Source organism: Myxine glutinosa, chromosome 14 (genome assembly GCF_964187855.1).
Source record: "Myxine glutinosa chromosome 14, kmMyxGlut1.1, whole genome shotgun sequence".
In the NCBI taxonomy this organism is placed as follows: Eukaryota; Metazoa; Chordata; class Myxini; order Myxiniformes; family Myxinidae; genus Myxine; species Myxine glutinosa.
The window spans coordinates 1,218,171-1,238,272 of NC_136274.1; the positions used below are offsets into that span (position 1 = coordinate 1,218,171).

General features: G+C 49.6%; 1 protein-coding gene across 1 annotated transcript in view; it reads left to right on the forward strand.

The window, feature by feature from the left end:
- The first annotated feature begins 3,416 nt into the window (after window positions 1-3,416).
- LOC144888837 (peripheral-type benzodiazepine receptor-associated protein 1-like) overlaps window positions 3,417-20,102 on the forward strand; it is a 192,850-nt gene continuing 176,164 nt past the window's right edge. Inside the window, exon 1 of the mRNA XM_078768299.1 lies at window positions 3,417-3,480. The gene's annotated coding sequence lies outside the window, so the exon portion shown is untranslated. The remainder of the gene's footprint in view (window positions 3,481-20,102) is intronic.

Below are 20,102 nucleotides of genomic sequence, written 5' to 3' on the forward strand. Positions count from 1 at the left end.
GCCATCCGGGCATAGTCGATCCCGAGGTGGACCGCATGTGCGACGGACCGGGAAAGGCAATCCGCCACCGGGTTGTCTTTACCCGCGACGTGACGGATGTCTGTCGTGTACTCGGACACGGCAGAGAGGTGACGTTGCTGCCAGGCCGACCCAGGCTCGGCGACCTTGGCCATCGCGAACACAAGGGGCTTGTGATCAACGAAAGCCGTGAACGGGCGGCCCTCAAGCAGATGGCGGAAGTGTCGGACCGCCAGGTGGAGCCCGAGCAGCTTGCGGTCGAAGGTGCTGTAGCGGCGTTCGTGCGGGCGAAGCTGCCGGCTAAAAAACGCCAGGGGCTGCCAAGCACCACGCACCCACTGCTCGTGTACCTCGCCCACCGCGTAGTCCGACGCGTCGGTGGTGACGTCGATCGGTGCATTGGGCGCCGGGTGTGCCAGCATGGTGGCGTTGGCCAGGGCCAGCTTTGCGCCCGCAAACGCCGCGGCCATCGGCTCCGACCAGGTGATGTCACCTTTGCCCGGCTTGCCCCGGAGGGCCTCGTGCAGGGGGCGGAGGAGCTGGGCGACGTGGGGCACGAAGCGGTGGTAAAAATTTACCATGCCCAGGAACTCCTGGAGCCCCTTGATCATGCGGTGGTGCGGGAAACCCCTGACCGCCTCCACCTTGGCCGGTAAGGGACGGCCCTGTGCCTGGTGATGCGGTGCCCCAAGAAGTCGATGGCGGCGACGCCGAAACTGCACTTTGCGGGGTTGATGATCAGGCCATGCTGGCCCAGGCGTTCAAAAAGCGTGCGGAGGTGGAGCAGGTGCTCCTCCCGGGACGCGCTCGCGACTAGGATGTCGTCCAGGTAGACATAGATGAAAGGTAAGTCATGCAAGACGCTGTCCATGAGCCGTTGGAACGCCTGGGCCGCATTCTTCAACCCGAAAGGCATCCGCAGGAACTCAAAGAGGCCGAAAGGGGGTGATGACGGCCGTCTTTGGGACATCGTCCGGTTGTACGGGGATCTGGTGGTAGCCCCGGATGAGGTCCACCTTGGAGAACACGGTCATGTTTGCCAACCGGGTGGAAAAGTCCTGGATATGCGGGACCAGGTAGCGGTCGGGGGTGGTGGCATCATTGAGCCGGCGGTAGTCACCGCACGGCCGCCATCCGCCGCCGGGCTTCGGCACAATGTGCAGAGGAGAGGCCCAAGCGCTGTTGGAGCGCCGTACGATACCCAGCCGTTCTAGCGTGGCGAACTCCGCTTTCGCCACGGCGAGCTGCGTGGGGTCGAGTCGGCGTGCCTGGGCGTAGACCGGCGGCCCGACCGTGGGATTATGGTACACCACCCCGTGTTGGATGGCCACCGCTGAGAAGGTGGGCCGCGTGAGGGCCGGGAAACTGGTGAGGAGGCGGGTAAACTCGTCCGCTGCTGGAAGCGTGCAGACTAATCTTGCCGGGATGGAACCTTTTAGCAAGCCGCTTGGCAAGCCGCACGGTGAGCCGCTTAGCGAGCTGCTCAACGAGCCGCTCAGCGAACAAGCGAGCGAGCTGAAGGTTTCGGCCTGGACGAGACATCTACGCTTAACGTCGACCAACAGCCCATGCGCACATAGGAAGTCCGCGCTGAGCAGGGCCATTGGCACGCTGGCGGTGACGAACGACCATTGAAAGCGCTGCCCTCCGAACCGCAGTGAGAGGCAACGCTTCCCAAATGTGCGGATGGGTGTACCGTTGGCGGCAAGCAAAGCGGGGCCCCAGCCCGCGGCTTGCTTGTCGGACGCGGAGGCAGGGAGGACGCTTACCTGCGCTCCCGTATCGCAAAGAAAACGGCGCCCGGACAAGGTGTCCATGATGAACAGGAGGCTGCCGGAATGGCCGACGCTCAGGGCCGCAAGTGAGCGCTGGCCTGGTCGTTTCCCGACCCGTCAAAAGAACATGGCGGGCGGCATGTTTTGGCCTTGCGGCCAAACCTGGCATGGTAGTAGCACCAGATTTGCGGCAGTGGCGGCCGCGTCGGCCGTGCCGGTGGCGGTGGTGGTGGCGGCGGCGGTAGTGGTCGGGGCGCAGCAGCGGCCACGAGGGAAGCCGGGGGCGCTGTAGCCTCTGCACCTGGATCCACTACGGCAGCACCATAAACCGACCGCGTGTCGCAGGCCGCGAAAAACTTGTCGGCCTCTCCGGCCAGGGCGCGGGGTTCCGTGATGTTGGAACCGGCCAGCGCGAGGCACACCTGTATCGGTAGCTGGCGGAGGAAAAGTGCGCGGAACAAGAAATCCGGGCGCTGGTCTCCAAGCAGGGACAGCATGAAATGCATCCGGACGGATGGTCGTGTGTCGCCGAGGGCGGGAAGGTCCAGGAGGCGGTCGGCACGTTCGACCTCCGTGAGCCCGAACGTGGCGAGGAGGAGCCGTTTGAGCGCCTCGTACTTGTGGTCGCCCGGCGGGCGCCGGAGGATGGACACGACGCGGGCGGCAGTGCCGGGCCCGAGGGCGGCGACCACGTGGTAGTACCGGGTCTCGTCCGCCGTGATGCCCTGGAGTTGGAACTGAGCTTCGGCTTGCACAAACGAAACGTCGGCTTGCGCTTCCCAAAACTCCGGGAGTTTGATTGTGACGGCATTGGTAGCCATGGCGCGTTCGGGGGTCAGCAACGGCTGAACCAATCGGGGTCACCAGTGTGGTGCTGTGCACACACGACTCGATTGCCAGAGAGGTAGGCCACAACGCGTGGATACAAACAAGAGTCTTTATTAAGAGCTCGCATATCAGCACTGGGCGGGCTCGAGCTTAGAGCCCGCATATATGTCCCGAGGCCACGCCTTCCGATCGACCGAAAGGCAGGGCATGCATTTCAGTTCCCCGCCTGGACGCTCGCGCCACCCACTGGTGCGCGGAATTATTACCCCTTGTGTCCGCCACAATGTTTGTGTATATGTTTATGTTTGTGTTTATGTGTTTGTGTGTTTATGTTTGTGTATTTGTGTGTGCTTGTGTATTTGTTTGTATGTATGTTCGAAAGACGAAACGGGAGCGACTCAGCCTTGTCTCCTAGTCCTAAATCTGAGTGCATTAAACGATTGGATATGTACATGGCGTATCCTACAAGCTCACATAGCGAAGTCCATTCTTCATCCACAAGATAAGCGGATCAACGTTTTACTTTTATACACAACTCAGAAAAAGTCATAAAGTTAAGCTATAACCCTATAAGTATGATCTACACTTTGGTAAATTGTCCGGTGCGAAAGCCACGGCGATGTAGTTAATAGCTGTAGCCAGATGTTCAAAAGATAATTTGTTGAATCGCTAATCGGTATAAGTTTTTAATTGATGTGTAGTTTAAACTTAATTTGAACCTCTCATAAATGCTGAAATAAAATTAATCCAAAGGAAAGGCGGGAAGAAAACGCATTGCAATCACCAAAAGGAGTGAAAGAAGAAGAAGAAGGCGACCAACGTATTTCTCTTCTCTCCAGGACAGCGTGCTGTCGAGCAGGTAAATGGCATTCCGTGAATCGTCACAAATTGAACATACCGAAGGTGTACACGCCGAGTACGTCTGTGTAGTGGAAACGGTATTTAATGTGGTCATGTGTGCTGTGCAGCAGTAATATACGTGGTGTGCTGACATGTAGGGTAAAGAGCGGACGCTCTCATTCACTCACTCACATTCACAGGGTTAACAGTAACACACGTTTACCACAGCTTACCGCACGTTTACCATAGGCATAGGCCACGGGTACCACATGGCCATGGGTACTACGCGATTACCCTACGGTTACCACATGGGTACTACGCGATTACCACACGGGTACCACATGGGTACTACGCGATTACCACACGGGTACCACATGGGTACTACGCGATTACCCCACGGTTACCACATGGGTACTACGCGATTACCCCACGGTTACCACATGGGTACTACGCGATTACCCTACGGTTACCACATGGGTACTACGCGATTACCCCACGGTTACCACATGGGTACTACGCGATTACCACACGGGTACCACATGGGTACTACGCGATTACCCCACGGTTACCACATGGGTACTACGCGATTACCCCACGGTTACCACATGGGTACTACGCGATTACCCCACGGTTACCACATGGGTACTACGCGATTACCCCACGGTTATCACATGGGTACTACGCGATTACCCCACGGTTACCACATGGGTACTACGCGATTACCACACGGGTACCACACGGGTACCACATGGGTACTACGCGATTACCCCACGGTTACCACATGGGTACCACACGGTTACCACATGGGTATTACGCGATTACCCCACGGTTACCACGCGATTACTGCACGGGTACCACACGGTTACCACATGGGTACTACGCGATTACCACACGGGTACCACATGGGTACTACGCGATTACCGCACGGGTACCACACGGTTACCACATGGGTACTACGCGATTACCACATGGGTACTACGCGATTACCACATGGGTACCACACGGTTACCACATGGGTACCACACGGTTACCACATGGGTACTACGCGATTACCCCACGGTTACCACATGGGTACTACGCGATTACCACATGGGTATTACGCGATTACCACACGGGTACCACATGGGTATGACGCGATTACCGCACGGGTACCATGTGGCTCCCACAAGTTTCCACACTGGTACTATACGATTACCACGCGTTTACCACTCGTCGTTTACCACACGGTTACCATGCAATTGCCACAGGTTATCACACGGTAACCACATGGGTAGCACTTGGTTACCACAGCTTTCACTGTGCATCATAATGAGGCTTTTTCACTTGTACTCTTCATTTCTCACACTCAAACACTGATAAGGGATAGGAAATCTATTTGGGATTTTTAATGGGATGTTTTGATTTGGGGTTTTTGATTGGATGTTTTGATTTGGGTTCTTGATGGGATGTTTTGATTTGGGGCCCTTGATGGGATGTTTTGATTTGGGGTTCTTGATGGGATGTTTTGATTTGGGGTTCTTGATGGGATGTTTTGATTTGGTGTTCTTGATGGGATGTTTTGATTTGGTGTTCTTGATGGGATGTTTTGATTTGGGGTTCTTGATAGGATGTTTTGATTTGGGGTTATTGATGGGATGTTTTGATTTGAGGCCCTTGATGGGATGTTTTGATTTGGGGTTCTTGATGGGATGTTTTGATTTGGGTTCTTGATGGGATGTTTTGATTTGGGGCCCTTGATGGGATGTTTTGATTTGGGGTATTTTTTTTTTTTCTCCCCCCGGGTTGGTTGGAAAATAAATCGAGGCTCGTGAAAGAGCTGACATTTACTTCACAAACAAATCAACCAGACAAACAAAATACCCAAAAAGAGGGAGCGGAAGACAAGATGGGGAGAGAAGGGGAAGCACACAAACACAACATCCGAGAGCAGGGAGATGTGTGGAAGGGAGAGGGCCCGGCGGGAGGATGCATGGGAAGGGGGGGGGGGGGGAGGGAGAAGTATAAAACACAAGGACACCAAGGACTTCCTGGACAGAAGTTGGTATTTCAAAAAAGTGGAATTGGGGTGAAATTAGCAGGGGTAGAAAAGATCAAGGTTTTAGATGGGGGAAGATAAGAGATGGTGGTGAACAGCTGTTTTCAAGACTTGGAGGGTGGAGTGGGATTGAAGAGAGTGAGGGAGTTTGTTCCAGAGGTGGGAGAAAAGAGGAATGAAGGAGTGAAGGTGAGCAGAGAGTCTTGATTTTGTCAGTTTAACCATAAGAGGGTTGCAGGCAGATCTTGTGCGACCTGTCGGAATATTTGCGGGACAGAGCCCAGAGAGAGCTGGGGGGGCAAGGCCAGAGAGGAGTCGGTAGAAGACGGAAAGACCACCAACCTGCCTGCGGTGAGTGAGTGAGAGGCCCTTGGAGTTAGCTTCATCGCGGGAGATTCCAATGATTCTGAATGCTTTGGTTTCAACAGCGTGAAGGCGAGCTAGGTGTGAGGCAGGAGCACCAGCCCAGAGGGGAGAGCAGTATTCCATTGAGCTGCGGATGAAAGCCTTGTATGTGGTGAGGAGCTCAGGTGTGCCAAGGAAGGACTTCGCACGACAGAGGATGCCCAGTCGGCGACTGGCTTTGGAGGCCAGATTTGAAATGTGGTTTTCCCAGGAAAGATCATGGCAGATAGTGAGACCCAAAAGCTTGAGTGACAGAACTTCTTGGAGAGGATTATTCAGAAAGTGGATGGGAGGGTTGTCCAGTCGGTCTTTTCGGAGAGACATCGTAAGAGTGTGGGATTTGTCAGGATTGAAAGACACGTTCCACTTGTTTGCCCAGTCTGTGTTTTTGTCAAGGTCTGCAGAGAGTGAGGAGGCTGCAGACTGCCGATCTGAGGGATGAAGAATGGAGCGACAGAGAGTAGAGTCTTGATGGGATGTTTTGATTTGGGGTTCTTGATGGGATGTTTTGATTTAGGGTTCTTGATAGGATGTTTTGATTTGTGGTTCTTGATGGGATGTTTTGATTTGGGGTTCTTGATGGGATGTTTTGATTGGGGGTTCTTGATGGGATGTTTTGATTTGGGGTTCTTGATAGGATGTTTTGATTTGGGGCCCTTGATGGGATGTTTTGATTTGTGGTTCTTGATGGGATGTTTTGATTTGGGGCCCTTGATGGGATGTTTTGATTTGGGGTTCTTGATGGGATGTTTGATTTGGGGTTCTTGATGGGATGTTTTGATTTGGGGCCCTTGATGGGATGTTTTGATTTGGGGCCCTTGATGGGATGTTTTGATTTGGGGTTCTTGATGGGATGTTTTGATTTGTGGCCCTTGATGGGATGTTTTGATTTGGGGCCCTTGATGGGATGTTTTGATTTGGGGTTCTTGATGGGATGTTTTGATTTGGGGCCCTTGATGGGATGTTTTGATTTGGGGCCCTTGATGGGATGTTTTGATTTGGGGTTCTTGATGGGATGTTTTGATTTGGGTTCTTTATGGGATGTTTTGATTTGGGGTTCTTGATGGGATGTTTTGATTTGGGGCCCTTGATGGGATGTTTTGATTTGGGGTTCTTGATGGGATGTTTTGATTTGTGGTTCTTTATGGGATGTTTTGATTTGGGGTTCTTGATGGGATGTTTTGATTTGTGGTTCTTGATGGGATGTTTTGATTTGGGGCCCTTGATGGGATGTTTTGATTTGGGTTCTTGATGGGATGTTTTGATTTGGGTTCTTGATGGGATGTTTTGATTTGGGGCCCTTGATAGGATGTTTTGATTTGTGGTTCTTGATAGGATGTTTTGATTTGGTATTCTTGATAGGATGTTTTGATTTGGGGCCCTTGATGGGATGTTTTGATTTGGGTTCTTGATGGGATGTTTTGATTTGGGGTTCTTGATAGGATGTTTTGATTTGTGGTTCTTGATGGGATGTTTTGATTTGGGGCCCTTGATGGGATGTTTTGATTTGGGGTTCTTGATTGGATGTTTTGATTTGGGATTTTTGATAGGATGTTTTGATTTGGGTTCTTGATGGGATGTTTTGATTTGGGGCCCTTGATGGGATGTTTTGATTTGGGGCCCTTGATGGGATGTTTTGATTTGGGGCCCTTGATGGGATGTTTTGATTTGGGTTCTTGATGGGATGTTTTGATTTGGGGCCCTTGATGGGATGTTTTGATTTGGGGCCCTTGATGGGATGTTTTGATTTGGGTTCTTGATGGGATGTTTTGATTTGGGTTCTTGATGGGATGTTTTGATTTGGGTTCTTGATGGGATGTTTTGATTTGGGGCCCTTGATGGGATGTTTTGATTTGGGGCCCTTGATGGGATGTTTTGATTTGTGGTTCTTGATAGGATGTTTTGATTTGGGGCCCTTGATAGGATGTTTTGATTTGGGTTCTTGATGGGATGTTTTGATTTGGGGCCCTTGATGGGATGTTTTGATTTGGGGCCCTTGATAGGATGTTTTGATTTGAGGCCCTTGATGGGATGTTTTGATTTGGGGCCCTTGATGGGATGTTTTGATTTGGGGCCTTTGATAGGATGTTTTGATTTGGGACCCTTGATGGGATGTTTTGATTTGGGGCCCTTGATGGGTTGTTTTGATTTCGGTTCTTGATGGGTTGTTTTGATTTGGGGCCCTTGATAGGATGTTTTGATTTGGGTTCTTGATGGGATGTTTTGATTTGGGGCCCTTGATGGGATGTTTTGATTTGGGGCCCTTGATGGGTTGTTTTGATTTGGGTTCTTGATGGGATGTTTTGATTTGGGGCCTTTGATAGGATGTTTTGATTTGGGACTGTTACATATTTATGTGAATGTATGTGGAGTACCATTCAGGTCTTTGCTTATCCGTGTGTAGTATATTAAGGGTTGTTGTGATTGGAGGGTCAGGAGCCCTTCTGAACCAGTGGCCGGAAACGGAAGTGACCGAAAACGGAAGAAGAAAAGACACGAGAAAAAAAGGACGGTTATTCTTTTTCCTCGCCCGCTCCGACGAAAGGTGGGATCGACCGTGCGCTGCGTGAACAAGCGGCGTTCCGAAACCCGTCTGGCGAGAGGAGTTACCTGGACGCGTAACTACCTTTTGACACGGCAAGTCACCGTGAGTGCGTGCACGGAACCAAGCGTCCGGCACAGTTTGCCCCGTCTACAAGGACGCGTACGGGTCGCACGTTGGGGCCTCGCGCGCGTTGCAAACCGCGCTTGGTTTTGCCCCGTCTACAAGGACGCGTACGGGTCGCACTTTGGGGCCTCGCGCGCGTTGGAAGCCGCGCTGGGTTTTGCCCCGGTGCTTGGCAAGGAGGTGTGCGCTGCAGCAGCTGTCCCCGGTACGATACCTGCCCGGTGGAGGAACGTCCACCCGGGGTTCGTTCAACCGCCCGAGTGCGGAGACGCCGACCAGTAGCAGTACCTTGGTCCGGGGGGGCCCAGAGACATTGTGAGGAGCAGAGACCGAAAGGGGGTGTGAGTGCTCACCGGGACACACCTGTATAAGATGGCTATCTTAATCATAGGGAATTGATTGTGAATTGGGAATTGGTGATGATTATGTATTGTTGATTGCTCGGGGAAAATCTCCGTGGTTATGTCCTTGAAATATTGTTGATGGTTGTGTCATTGAAATTGTTTGGTATCATTACCATTGAAATATACCCTTGAACGTCAGTTGTCTCTGGGGTGAAATTCCTATGGCTTGCGTGGCGAAAGCGCATATATAATACCGCTTTCTGGCGAAGTTCCTCTCACGGTCCGGGGGTCACCGAGACCAGGTATTCACCGAGGGGACCACGTAACAGAATTGGGGGCTCGTCCGGGATTTAAAATTGTATAAAATAATAAAATAATAATTTTTATTAATTAAAATTTATTAATAAATTCTTAATTGGTAAATTTTTTTGTTTTGAGAAATTGCGGTAAAATCTTGGGCGAAGGTTAACAGGTGTTAACGATAGGCACCATGGCGTTTGTGGCACAGAACTTTGGGGTAACACCGAGTGAGGCACAGTTCCGAGCGTTGCTAAAGTCGGACCTCTTGAAATTGGCCAAACATTTTAACTTGGAGGTCCGAACTAATTTGAGGAAGGCAGAGTTGCAGGCCACGGTGATACAATCTATGGTGGGATTAGGAACATGGGACGAATTAGCCTGGGAGTGGCTACCCGAAGAACCAGAAGACGTTGAGCTCCGGAAACTGGAGTTGCAGTTACGGAGCCAGGAACGGATTAAAGAAGAAGAAAGGAAAGCAGAAAAGGAAAGAGCAGAAGAAGAAAGGAAAGCAGAAAAGGAAAGAGCAGAAGAAGAAAGGAAAGCAGAAAAGGAAAGAGCAGAAGAAGAAAGGAAAGCAGAAGAGAGGAGGGAAGAGAAACAAGCGGAGGAAAGGAGAGTGGAACGAGAACTCCAGGAAAGGTTAAAAGAAGAAGAAAGGAAAGCAGAAGCGAGGAGAGAAGAGAAACAAGCAGAGGAAAGGAGAGTGGAACGAGAACTCCAGGAAAGGTTAGAAGACAAAAAAGCAGAGGAAAGGAGAGTGGAACGAGAACTCCAGGAAAGGTTGGAAGAGAAAACAGCACAAGAAAGAACCGAGGAAAGGAGAGTGGAAAGAGAACTCCAGGAAAGAAGAGAAAAGGAACAAGCAGAGGAAAGGAGAGCTGCAAGGGACCTCGAAGCAGAGGAGAGAAAAGCGGAAAGGGAATTAAAGGAACGTGACATGGAGCTTCAGCAAGAAATCAAATTCAAGGAGCTGGAGTTAATGAGAGAACGGGGAGAGGCACCACCCTTGCTGACGGGGTCGACACCTAACCAGAAAACCTGGGATGTGGGCAGACATGTGAGGCTGGTTCCACCGTTCAGTGAAAAAGAAGTCGCGAAATTTTTTCCACACTTTGAGAAAGTGGCTCGACAATTAAACTGGCCGGAGGAGGCATGGACCATACTCGTGCAAAGTGTGCTGGTGGGGAAAGCTCAGGAAATTTATTCGGCGCTACCAATGGACCAATGTGCAGATTATGAGGTACTGAAGAAGCACATCCTCAAAGCCTATGAGTTGGTTCCGGAAGCTTACAGGCAAAAATTCAGGAATGCCAGGAAGAGGGAGAGTGAGACCCATGTGGAGTTTGCCAGAGTGAAAGAAAACATGTTTGATCGGTGGTGTGAGTCAAAAGGAGTCGGGAAAGACTTCGAAACATTGCGGGACTTGATCCTGGTGGAGGAATTCCAGCAGTGTGTCCACGAGGACATCAAAGTGTACCTGCAGGAAAAGAAGGTACCAAAGTTGTGGGACGCAGCCACCATGGCAGATGATTATGCCTTAACCCACCGAATAGGGGTCCACGAACCTAACTCCTCGCCTAGATCTCCGCAGGGGAGGTGGGGAACAGCAGGTGCGGAGAACGACCATACATGGCGGCGGCCTCGAGATGATTATGGGGACAACTATGATACCCCACCGGTTCGAAATCAGAGGGATGCGGGCCCAAGACAAACTTATAGTTCGGGGGGCCCGAGGCAGACCCCGAGTTTTTCCTCCGGGCCTACTTGCGCGTTTTGCAAGAAACCTGGACACTTGATGTCCAGTTGTTACCTCATGAAAAGGGACAACCCAGAGCGGAGTCCGACTATTACAACTCCGAATGCGATGGCTAGCGTAAGAAATCGCCATCAAAAGGGTTACCAACCATTTATTTCAGAGGGGTTTGTGTCACTGGATGGAGCCTCGACTAACCGGAGACAGGTTAGGATATTGAGGGACACAGGGGCCCATCAATCTTTAATGCTTGAAGGCATTTTGCCATGGTCCGAGGAGACGGCAACGGGGGATAGTGTTCGTTTACAGGGGATCGGGGGCGGTGTTAGTGCTCCCCTTCAGGTCATCCAGTTGGAGTCCGATTTGGTGTCAGGACCGGTCACCGTCGGTTTACAAGCCACGCTTCCTGTAGAGGGTGTATCTGTGGTTATCGGGAATGATTTGGCCGGGGGTCAAGTTTATGGTAACCTGAGGGTTGGTAAAGAGCCCAGCAGGGAGAATAACACCACACCAGCTCGGGAGGGCGACAAAAGTGCCAAGTTATTTGTAGGGGGACTGAACTTCAAAACAGAGGAAGAAGTTCTGACCTCTGTCTTCAACAGATATGGGCCGCTGGTGGAAGTGCGGTTGGTAAGAGACTGGGAAACGCAACAGTCAAGAGGGTTCGGCTTTGTCACGTTTGCCAGCACAAAAGACGCCAGAGAGGCAGAGAAGAATTGGAATGGCAAGGATTTGGAGGGTCGGACCATAACAGTAGGGAAGGCATTTCGTAGGCGTCGAGAGGTCTACAGGAGAGGACAACTGGGCGGTAGTTTTGGTGGTGGCCACAATCAATATTATTATGGAGGCTCCCTGAGTTACGGCCGCTCCCGAAGGAAGGATTGGCAAAGTAGTGGCCGAGAAGGAGACCGCTATTCATGGGACTACAGGGACCAGTGGTCCCAACCTAATTATTAGGGAAGTTCTGAGAAGTGGAAGCACTGAAGGCGGCGGAGCCGCCGAGCCAAGATTCCTACACGAATTAACCGTGAACGCCGTTCCTAAAGGCGTCCATGTAGTGAACTTTCATGCACGGACTAACCGTGAACTCCACGTTCCTCAAGGCGCCCATGTAGAGAACTTTCCTGCACGGACTAACCGTGAACTCCGCGTTCCTAAAGGCATCCATGTAGTGAACTTAAGTGAACATGTAGTGAACATGTAGGCATCCATGTAGTTCGTTCAAACTTAACTGATCTCTCCATACAGGTTGCTTCTGTCAAACCAGACGTGATCTGCTTAACAGAAACTTTCCTCCTTTATGATGTCTCTGATTCCATAGTATCTCTCCCGGGCTACTCCCTCCTCCGGTATGATAGACCTGAGCCTCGTCCTGGAGGCGGGGTTGCTATCTTTATCAAAAACTCTCTTCCTCACTCGCCCTGCACTGCACTCTCTCCACCTCACCCCCAGGAATACCTCTGGCTACGGCTTCCCCTTCGCTCCCACCTCTTGTTCATATGTGTGTTGTACCGTCCACCAAACAGTGATGACTCCATCTACATCTCGCTGTCTGATGATATGGACCAACTTCTATCTACTCATCCCAACTCTCTCTTCCTCATATGTGGTGATTTCAACTGTCATCATGCCAGTTGGCTGGGTGTGGGTACCTCTCTCACCAGCCATGGCTCCTCAGCAAAGGACTTCTGCGACTCACTGGGACTGACACAATCTGTCAATTTCCCGACCCGGATCTCAGTCAACGGAACATCTTCTCTTCTGGACTTGGTTATGACTAACTTCCCTGAAAATGTCTGCTGCTCTTCTTCTGCTCCGATCGGATCATCTGATCATGTCCTTGTTAAAGTGGACATCTCTCTGACCATCCTCAGGGAGCCTGCTCAGCGTCGACGAGTCTGGCATTTCACTCAGGCCAACTGGCACGGTCTTCAAGCAGCCATCAATCATCTGGACTGGTCTCCCATCTCTACCACCTCTGACATCAACTCATCCTGGGAATTCTTCCAAAATAAATTGCTCTCTCTCATGCACAGATTTATCCCATCTCGTCTTCAGTTGTCATACCCTTCCTCCCGTCCATGGTACACGGAATCTTGTGGTGAGGCTGTTGCCCAGAAACAACTTGCCTTCGTCTCCTGGAAAGCAAATCCAACGGAAGGAAATCTCATTTCCTTTCACAAAGCCCGAAACAAGTGTGTGTCCACCCTCAGGAGAGCCAGGAAACAATATCTCTCCGTTCTCAAGACCGAACTCTCTTATCTGTCTCCCTCTTCCAAATCCTGGTGGCGTCTGGTCAAATCCGTTTCTGGTGTTTGTTCCCCCTCCATCCCCTCCCTTACCTCAAACGGCTACACAGCTGACTCCGCACGTGAAAAAGCTGAATGCCTCAACTCTGTGTTTGCCTCTAAATCTTGTGTCCCAAACCCATCCCTCTCTGTACCCACCATACCCAGTCGTACCCTGCTGCTCCTGGACTCCGTGTCCTTTCCTCCTGACAAGGTGGAAAAGTTTCTGTCAACCCTCGACTCTGATTCTGCAACTGGACCCGACGGCATCAGCCCACGGGTCCTAAAATCCTGCTCTGCTGCTCTATCTCACCCTCTCTCTGTTCTCTTCACCCTCTCTTTTGCTCAAGGTCAACTGCCATCTGCTTGAAAATCAGCCAACATCACCGCTTTGCACAAAAAAGGTGCAAAAACAGATCCTAGCAACTACAGACCAATCAGCCTTCTCCCAATTATCAGCAAAGTCATGGAATCCATCATTGCTTCTGATATGAAATCTTTCCTCTTCTCCAATGGCTTGATCTCTGATCATCAATTTGGTTTCAGACCAGGTCACTCTACTCTGGACATGCTGCTTCTGCTGTCTCAACAATGGATGGAGGTCCTCAATGCCAAACAGGAAATTAGAGCTGCCTCCCTCGACATATCACGTGCCTTCGACACGGTCTGGCACCCCGCTCTGCTCACCAAACTCTCCTCCTTTGGTATCCATGGAAATCTCCACGCATGGCTGGCGGACTTCCTCTCTAGTCGTCGTCAACGTGTGGCCCTGAATGGGTTTCTCTCATCTCCTCTTCCTGTTCAGGCTGGAGTTCCCCAAGGCAGTGTTCTGGGCCCCGTGCTTTTTCTGGTCTTCATCAATGATCTCTCTGACTCTCTCGAAAATCCTCTCTATCTCTTTGCTGATGACTCCACTCTCTGCCGCTCCATTCCTCTTCCCTCAGATCGGCAGTCTGCTGCCTCCTCACTCTCTGAAGACCTGGACAAAATCAGACTGGTCAAACAAGTGGAACATGTCTTTCAATCCTGACAAATCTCACACTCTTACTATGTCTCTCCGAAAAGATCGACTGGACAACCCTCCCATCTACTTTCTCAACAATCCTCTCCAAGAAGTTCTGTCGCTCAAGATTTTGGGTCTCACTATCTGCCATGATCTTTCTTGGGAAAACCACATTTCCAAGCTGGCCTCCAAAGCCAGTCGCCGACTGGGCATCCTCCGTCGTGCGAAGTCCTTCCTCGGCACACCTGAGCTCCTCACCACATACAAGGCTTTCATCCGCAGCTCAATGGAATACTGTTCTCCCCTATGGGCCGGTGCTCCTGCCTCACACCTAGCTCGGCTTCACGCTGTTGAAACCAAAGCTTTCAGAATTATTGGAATCTCCCGCGATGAAGCTATCTCTGAGGGCCTTTCACTCACTCACCGCAGGCAGGTAGGTGGTCTTTCTGTCTTCTACCGACTCCTCTCCGGCCTTGCACCCCCAGCTCTCTCTGTGCTCTGTCCCCCAAATATTCCTACAGGTCGCACAAGATCTGCCTGCAACCCTCTGATGGTTAAACTGCCGAAATCTCGGCTCTCCGCTCACCTTCACTCTTTCATTCCTCTTTTCTCCCGCCTCTGGAACAAACTACCTCACTCCCTTCAATCCCACTCCTCCCTCCAGGTCTTTAAAACAGCTGTTCACCACCATCTCTTATCTTCCCCCATCCAAAACCTTGATCTTTTCTACCCCCGCTAATTCACCCCAGATCCACCTTGTTTGAAATTCCAACTTCTTTCCTGGAAGTCCTGGCAGTGTCCATATGTTTTATACCTCTCCCACTGCCCCCTTCCCACGCCCCCCCCCCCCCAAAGCCCTCGCCCTCTCTCAGATCTCTCGATGTCTCCATGTCTCTCGGTCCCTGCTCTCAAATGTTGTGTTTTGTGTCCTTCCCCCTCTCTCCCCATATTGTCTACCGCTCCCTATGTTATATGTTTTATGTGTCGGTTTGTCTTTCTGTGTGATTAATGTTCGCTCTTTCACGAGCCTCGATCTTGTATACAAAAAAAAAAAAAAAAAAAAAAAAAAAAAAAAAATACTCGGCTTGGCCTCCCAGAAAAGTGCTATCGAGTGGCTTAACTTTGGATCTTTGATCAACCCCTTCACCTTCATTCACAAGAAACTGGCGGTCAAAGTCAGAGGGTCAGGAGATGGAGTTTGATTTGGCAGGGACAATGTCGTTGCTGGTGCTTCGTCCAGAGTGAGTAATCTGGAGGGGTTGTGGTGAAATTTTGGTTGCTTTATTTTTAAGTGATAACTGTGCCCGGGGGCAACTGATAATGTGGGGGGGGGGTTGAGTGATCTGGTTTGTTTCTCCAAATTGGCCGGCAAAGAAAGTTTTCGCTGGGTTCAAACTTTCTTTCTTGAAGGGGGGGGAGTGTTACATATTTATGTGAATGTATGTGGAGTACCATTCAGGTCTTTGCTTATCCGTGTGTAGTATATTAAGGGTTGTTGTGATTGGAGGGTCAGGAGCCCTTCTGAACCAGTGGCCGGAAACGGTAGTGACCGAAAACGGAAGAAGAAAAGACACGAGGAGAAAAAAGGACGGTTATTCTTTTTCCTCGCCCGCTCCGACGAAAGGTGGGATCGACCGTGCGCTGCGTGAACAAGCGGCGTTCCGAAACCCGTCTGGCGAGAGGAGTTACCTGGACGCGTAACTACCTTTTGACACGGCAAGTCACCGTGAGTGCGTGCACGGAACCAAGCGTCCGGCACAGTTTGCCCCGTCTACAAGGACGCGTACGGGTCGCACGTTGGGGCCTCGCGCGCGTTGCAAACCGCGCTTGGTTTTGCCCCGTCTACAAGGACGCGTACGGGTCGCACTTTGGGGCCTCGCGCGCGTTGGAAGCCGCGCTGGGTTTTGCCCCGGTGCTTGGCAAGGAGGTGTGCGCTGCAGCAGCTGTCCCCGGTACGATACCTGCCCGGTGGAGGAACGTCCACCCGGGGTTCGTTCAACCGCCCGAGTGCGGAGACACCGACCAGTAGCAGTACCTTGGTCCGGGAGGGCCCAGAGACATTGTGAGGAGCAGAGACCGAAAGGGGGTGTGAGTACTCACCGGGACACACCTGTATAAGATGGCCATCTTAATCATAGGGAATTGATTGTGAATTGGGAATTGGTGATGATAATTATGTATTGTTGATTGCTCGGGGAAAATCTCCGTGGTTATGTCCTTGAAATATTGTTGATGGTTGTGTCATTGAAATTGTTTGGTATCATTACCATTGAAATATACCCTTGAACGTCAGTTGTCTCTGGGGTGAAATTCCTATGGCTTGCGTGGCGAAAGCGCATATATAATACAGCTTTCTGGCGAAGTTCCTCTCACGGTCCGGGGGTCACCGAGACCAGGTATTCACCGAGGGGACCACGTAACAGGACCCTTGATGGGATGTTTTGATTTGGGGTTCTTGATGGGATGTTTTGATTTGGGGCCCTTGATGGGATGTTTTGATTTGGGGTTCTTGATGGGATGTTTTGATTTGGGGTTCTTGATGGGATGTTTTGATTTGGGGCCCTTGATGGGATGTTTTGATTTGGGGCCCTTGATGGGATGTTTTGATTTGGGTTCTTGATAGGATGTTTTGATTTGGGGCCCTTGATGGGATGTTTTGATTTGGGGCCCTTGATGGGATGTTTTGATTTGGGTTCTTGATGGGATGTTTTGATTTGGGTTCTTGATGGGATGTTTTGATTTGGGGCCCTTGATGGGATGTTTTGATTTGGGACCCTTGATGGGATGTTTTGATTTGGGTTCTTGATGGGATGTTTTGATTTGGGTTCTTGATGGGATGTTTTGATTTGGGGCCCTTGATGGGATGTTTTGATTTGGGACCCTTGATGGGATGTTTTGATTTGGGGTTCTTGATGGGATGTTTTGATTTGGGTTCTTGATGGGATGTTTTGATTTGGGGCCCTTGATGGGATGTTTTGATTTGGGGCCCTTGATGGGATGTTTTGATTTGGGTTCTTGATGGGATGTTTTGATTTGGGTTCTTGATGGGATGTTTTGATTTGGGGCCCTTGATGGGATGTTTTGATTTGGGACCCTTGATGGGATGTTTTGATTTGGGGTTCTTGATGGGATGTTTTGATTTGGGGCCCTTGATGGGATGTTTTGATTTGGGGCCCTTGATGGGATGTTTTGATTTGGGTTCTTGATAGGATGTTTTGATTTGGGGCCTTTGATAGGATGTTTTGATTTGGGACCCTTGATAGGATGTTTTGATTTGCGTTCTTGATAGGATGTTTTGATTTGGGGCCTTTGATAGGATGTTTTGATTTGGGACCCTTGATGGGATGTTTTGATTTGGGGCCCTTGATGGGATGTTTTGATTTGGGTTCTTGATAGGATGTTTTGATTTGGGGCCCTTGATGGGTTGTTTTGATTTGGGTTCTTGATGGGATGTTTTGATTTGGGGCCTTTGATGGGATGTTTTGATTTGGGTTCTTGATAGGATGTTTTGATTTGGGGCCTTTGATAGGATGTTTTGATTTGGGACCCTTGATGGGATGTTTTGATTTGGGGCCCTTGATGGGTTGTTTTGATTTGGGTTCTTGATGGGATGTTTTGATTTGGGGCCCTTGATGGGATGTTTTGATTTGGGGCCCTTGATGGGATGTTTTGATTTGGGGTTGTTGATGGGATGTTTTGATTTGGGGTTCTTGATGGGATGTTTTGATTTGGGGTTCTTGATGGGATGTTTTGATTGGGGGTTCTTGATGGGATGTTTTGATTTGGGGTTCTTGATAGGATGTTTTGATTTGTGGTTCTTGATAGGATGTTTTGATTTGTGGTTCTTGATAGGATGTTTTGATTTGGGGTTCTTGATAGGATGTTTTGATTTGGGGTTCTTGATGGGATGTTTTGATTTGGGGTTCTTGATGGGATGTTTTGATTGGGGGTTCTTGATGGGATGTTTTGATTTGGGGTTCTTGATGGGATGTTTTGATTTGGGGTTCTTGATAGGATGTTTTGATTTGTGGTTCTTGATTGGATGTTTTGATTTGGGGTTCTTGATAGGATGTTTTGATTTGTGGGTCTTTATGGGATGTTTTGATTTGGGGTTCTTGATGGGATGTTTTGATTTGGGGTTCTTGATGGGATGTTTTGATTTGGGGTTCTTGATGGGATGTTTTGATTTGGGGTTCTTGATGGGATGTTTTGATTTGGGGTTCTTGATGGGATGTTTTGATTTGGGGTTCTTGATGGGATGTTTTGATTTGGGGTTCTTGATGGGATGTTTTGATTTGGGGTTCTTGATGGGATGTTTTGATTTGGGGTTCTTGATAGGATGTTTTGATTTGTGGTTATTGATGGGTTGTTTTGATTTGTGGTTCTTGATTGGATGTTTTGATTTGGGGTTCTTGATGGTATGTTTTGATTTGGGGCCCTTGATGGGATGTTTTGATTTTGGATTTTTGATGGGATGTTTTGATTTGGGGTTCTTGATAGGATGTTTTGATTTGGGGTTCTTGATAGGATGTTTTGATTTGGGGTGATTGATGGGATGTTTTGATTTTTTGATTTTTGATGGGATGTTTTGATTTGGGGTTCTTGATGGGATGTTTTGATTTGGGGTTCTTGATGGGATGTTTTGATTTGGGGCCCTTGATGGGATGTTTTGATTTGGGGCCCTTGATGGGATGTTTTGATTTGTGGTTCTTGATGGGATGTTTTGATTTGTGGTTCTTGATTGGATGTTTTGATTTGGGTTGTTGATGGGATGTTTTGATTTGAGGCCCTTGATGGGATGTTTTGATTTGGGGTTGTTGATGGGATGTTTTGATTTGGGGTTCTTGATGGGATGTTTTGATTTGGGGTTCTTGATGGGATGTTTTGATTTGGGTTCTTGATGGGATGTTTTGATTTGGGGCCCTTGATGGGATGTTTTGATTTGGGATTTTTGATGGGATGTTTTGATTTGGGATTTTTGATGGGATGTTTTGATTTGGGTTCTTGATGGGATGTTTTGATTTGGGGTTCTTGATGGGATGTTTTGATTTGGGGCCCTTGATGGGATGTTTTGATTTGGGGTTCTTGATGGGATGTTTTGATTTGGGGCCCTTGATGGGATGTTTTGATTTGTGGTTCTTGATGGGATGTTTTGATTTGGGGTTATTGATGGGATGTTTTGATTTGGGTTCTTGATAGGATGTTTTGATTTGGGGCCTTTGATAGGATGTTTTGATTTGGGACCCTTGATGGGATGTTTTGATTTGGGGCCCTTGATGGGATGTTTTGATTTGTGGTTCTTGATAGGATGTTTTGATTTGGGGCCCTTGATAGGATGTTTTGATTTGGGTTCTTGATGGGATGTTTTGATTTGGGGCCCTTGATGGGATGTTTTGATTTGGGGCCCTTGATAGGATGTTTTGATTTGAGGCCCTTGATGGGATGTTTTGATTTGGGGCCCTTGATGGGATGTTTTGATTTGGGGCCCTTGATGGGATGTTTTGATTTGGGGCCCTTGATAGGATGTTTTGATTTGGGTTCTTGATGGGATGTTTTGATTTGGGGCCCTTGATGGGATGTTTTGATTTGGGGCCCTTGATAGGATGTTTTGATTTGAGGCCCTTGATGGGATGTTTTGATTTGAGGCCCTTGATGGGATGTTTTGATTTGGGGCCCTTGATGGGATGTTTTGATTTGGGGCCTTTGATAGGATGTTTTGATTTGGGGCCCTTGATGGGTTGTTTTGATTTCGGTTCTTGATGGGTTGTTTTGATTTGGGGCCCTTGATAGGATGTTTTGATTTGGGTTCTTGATGGGATGTTTTGATTTGGGGCCCTTGATGGGA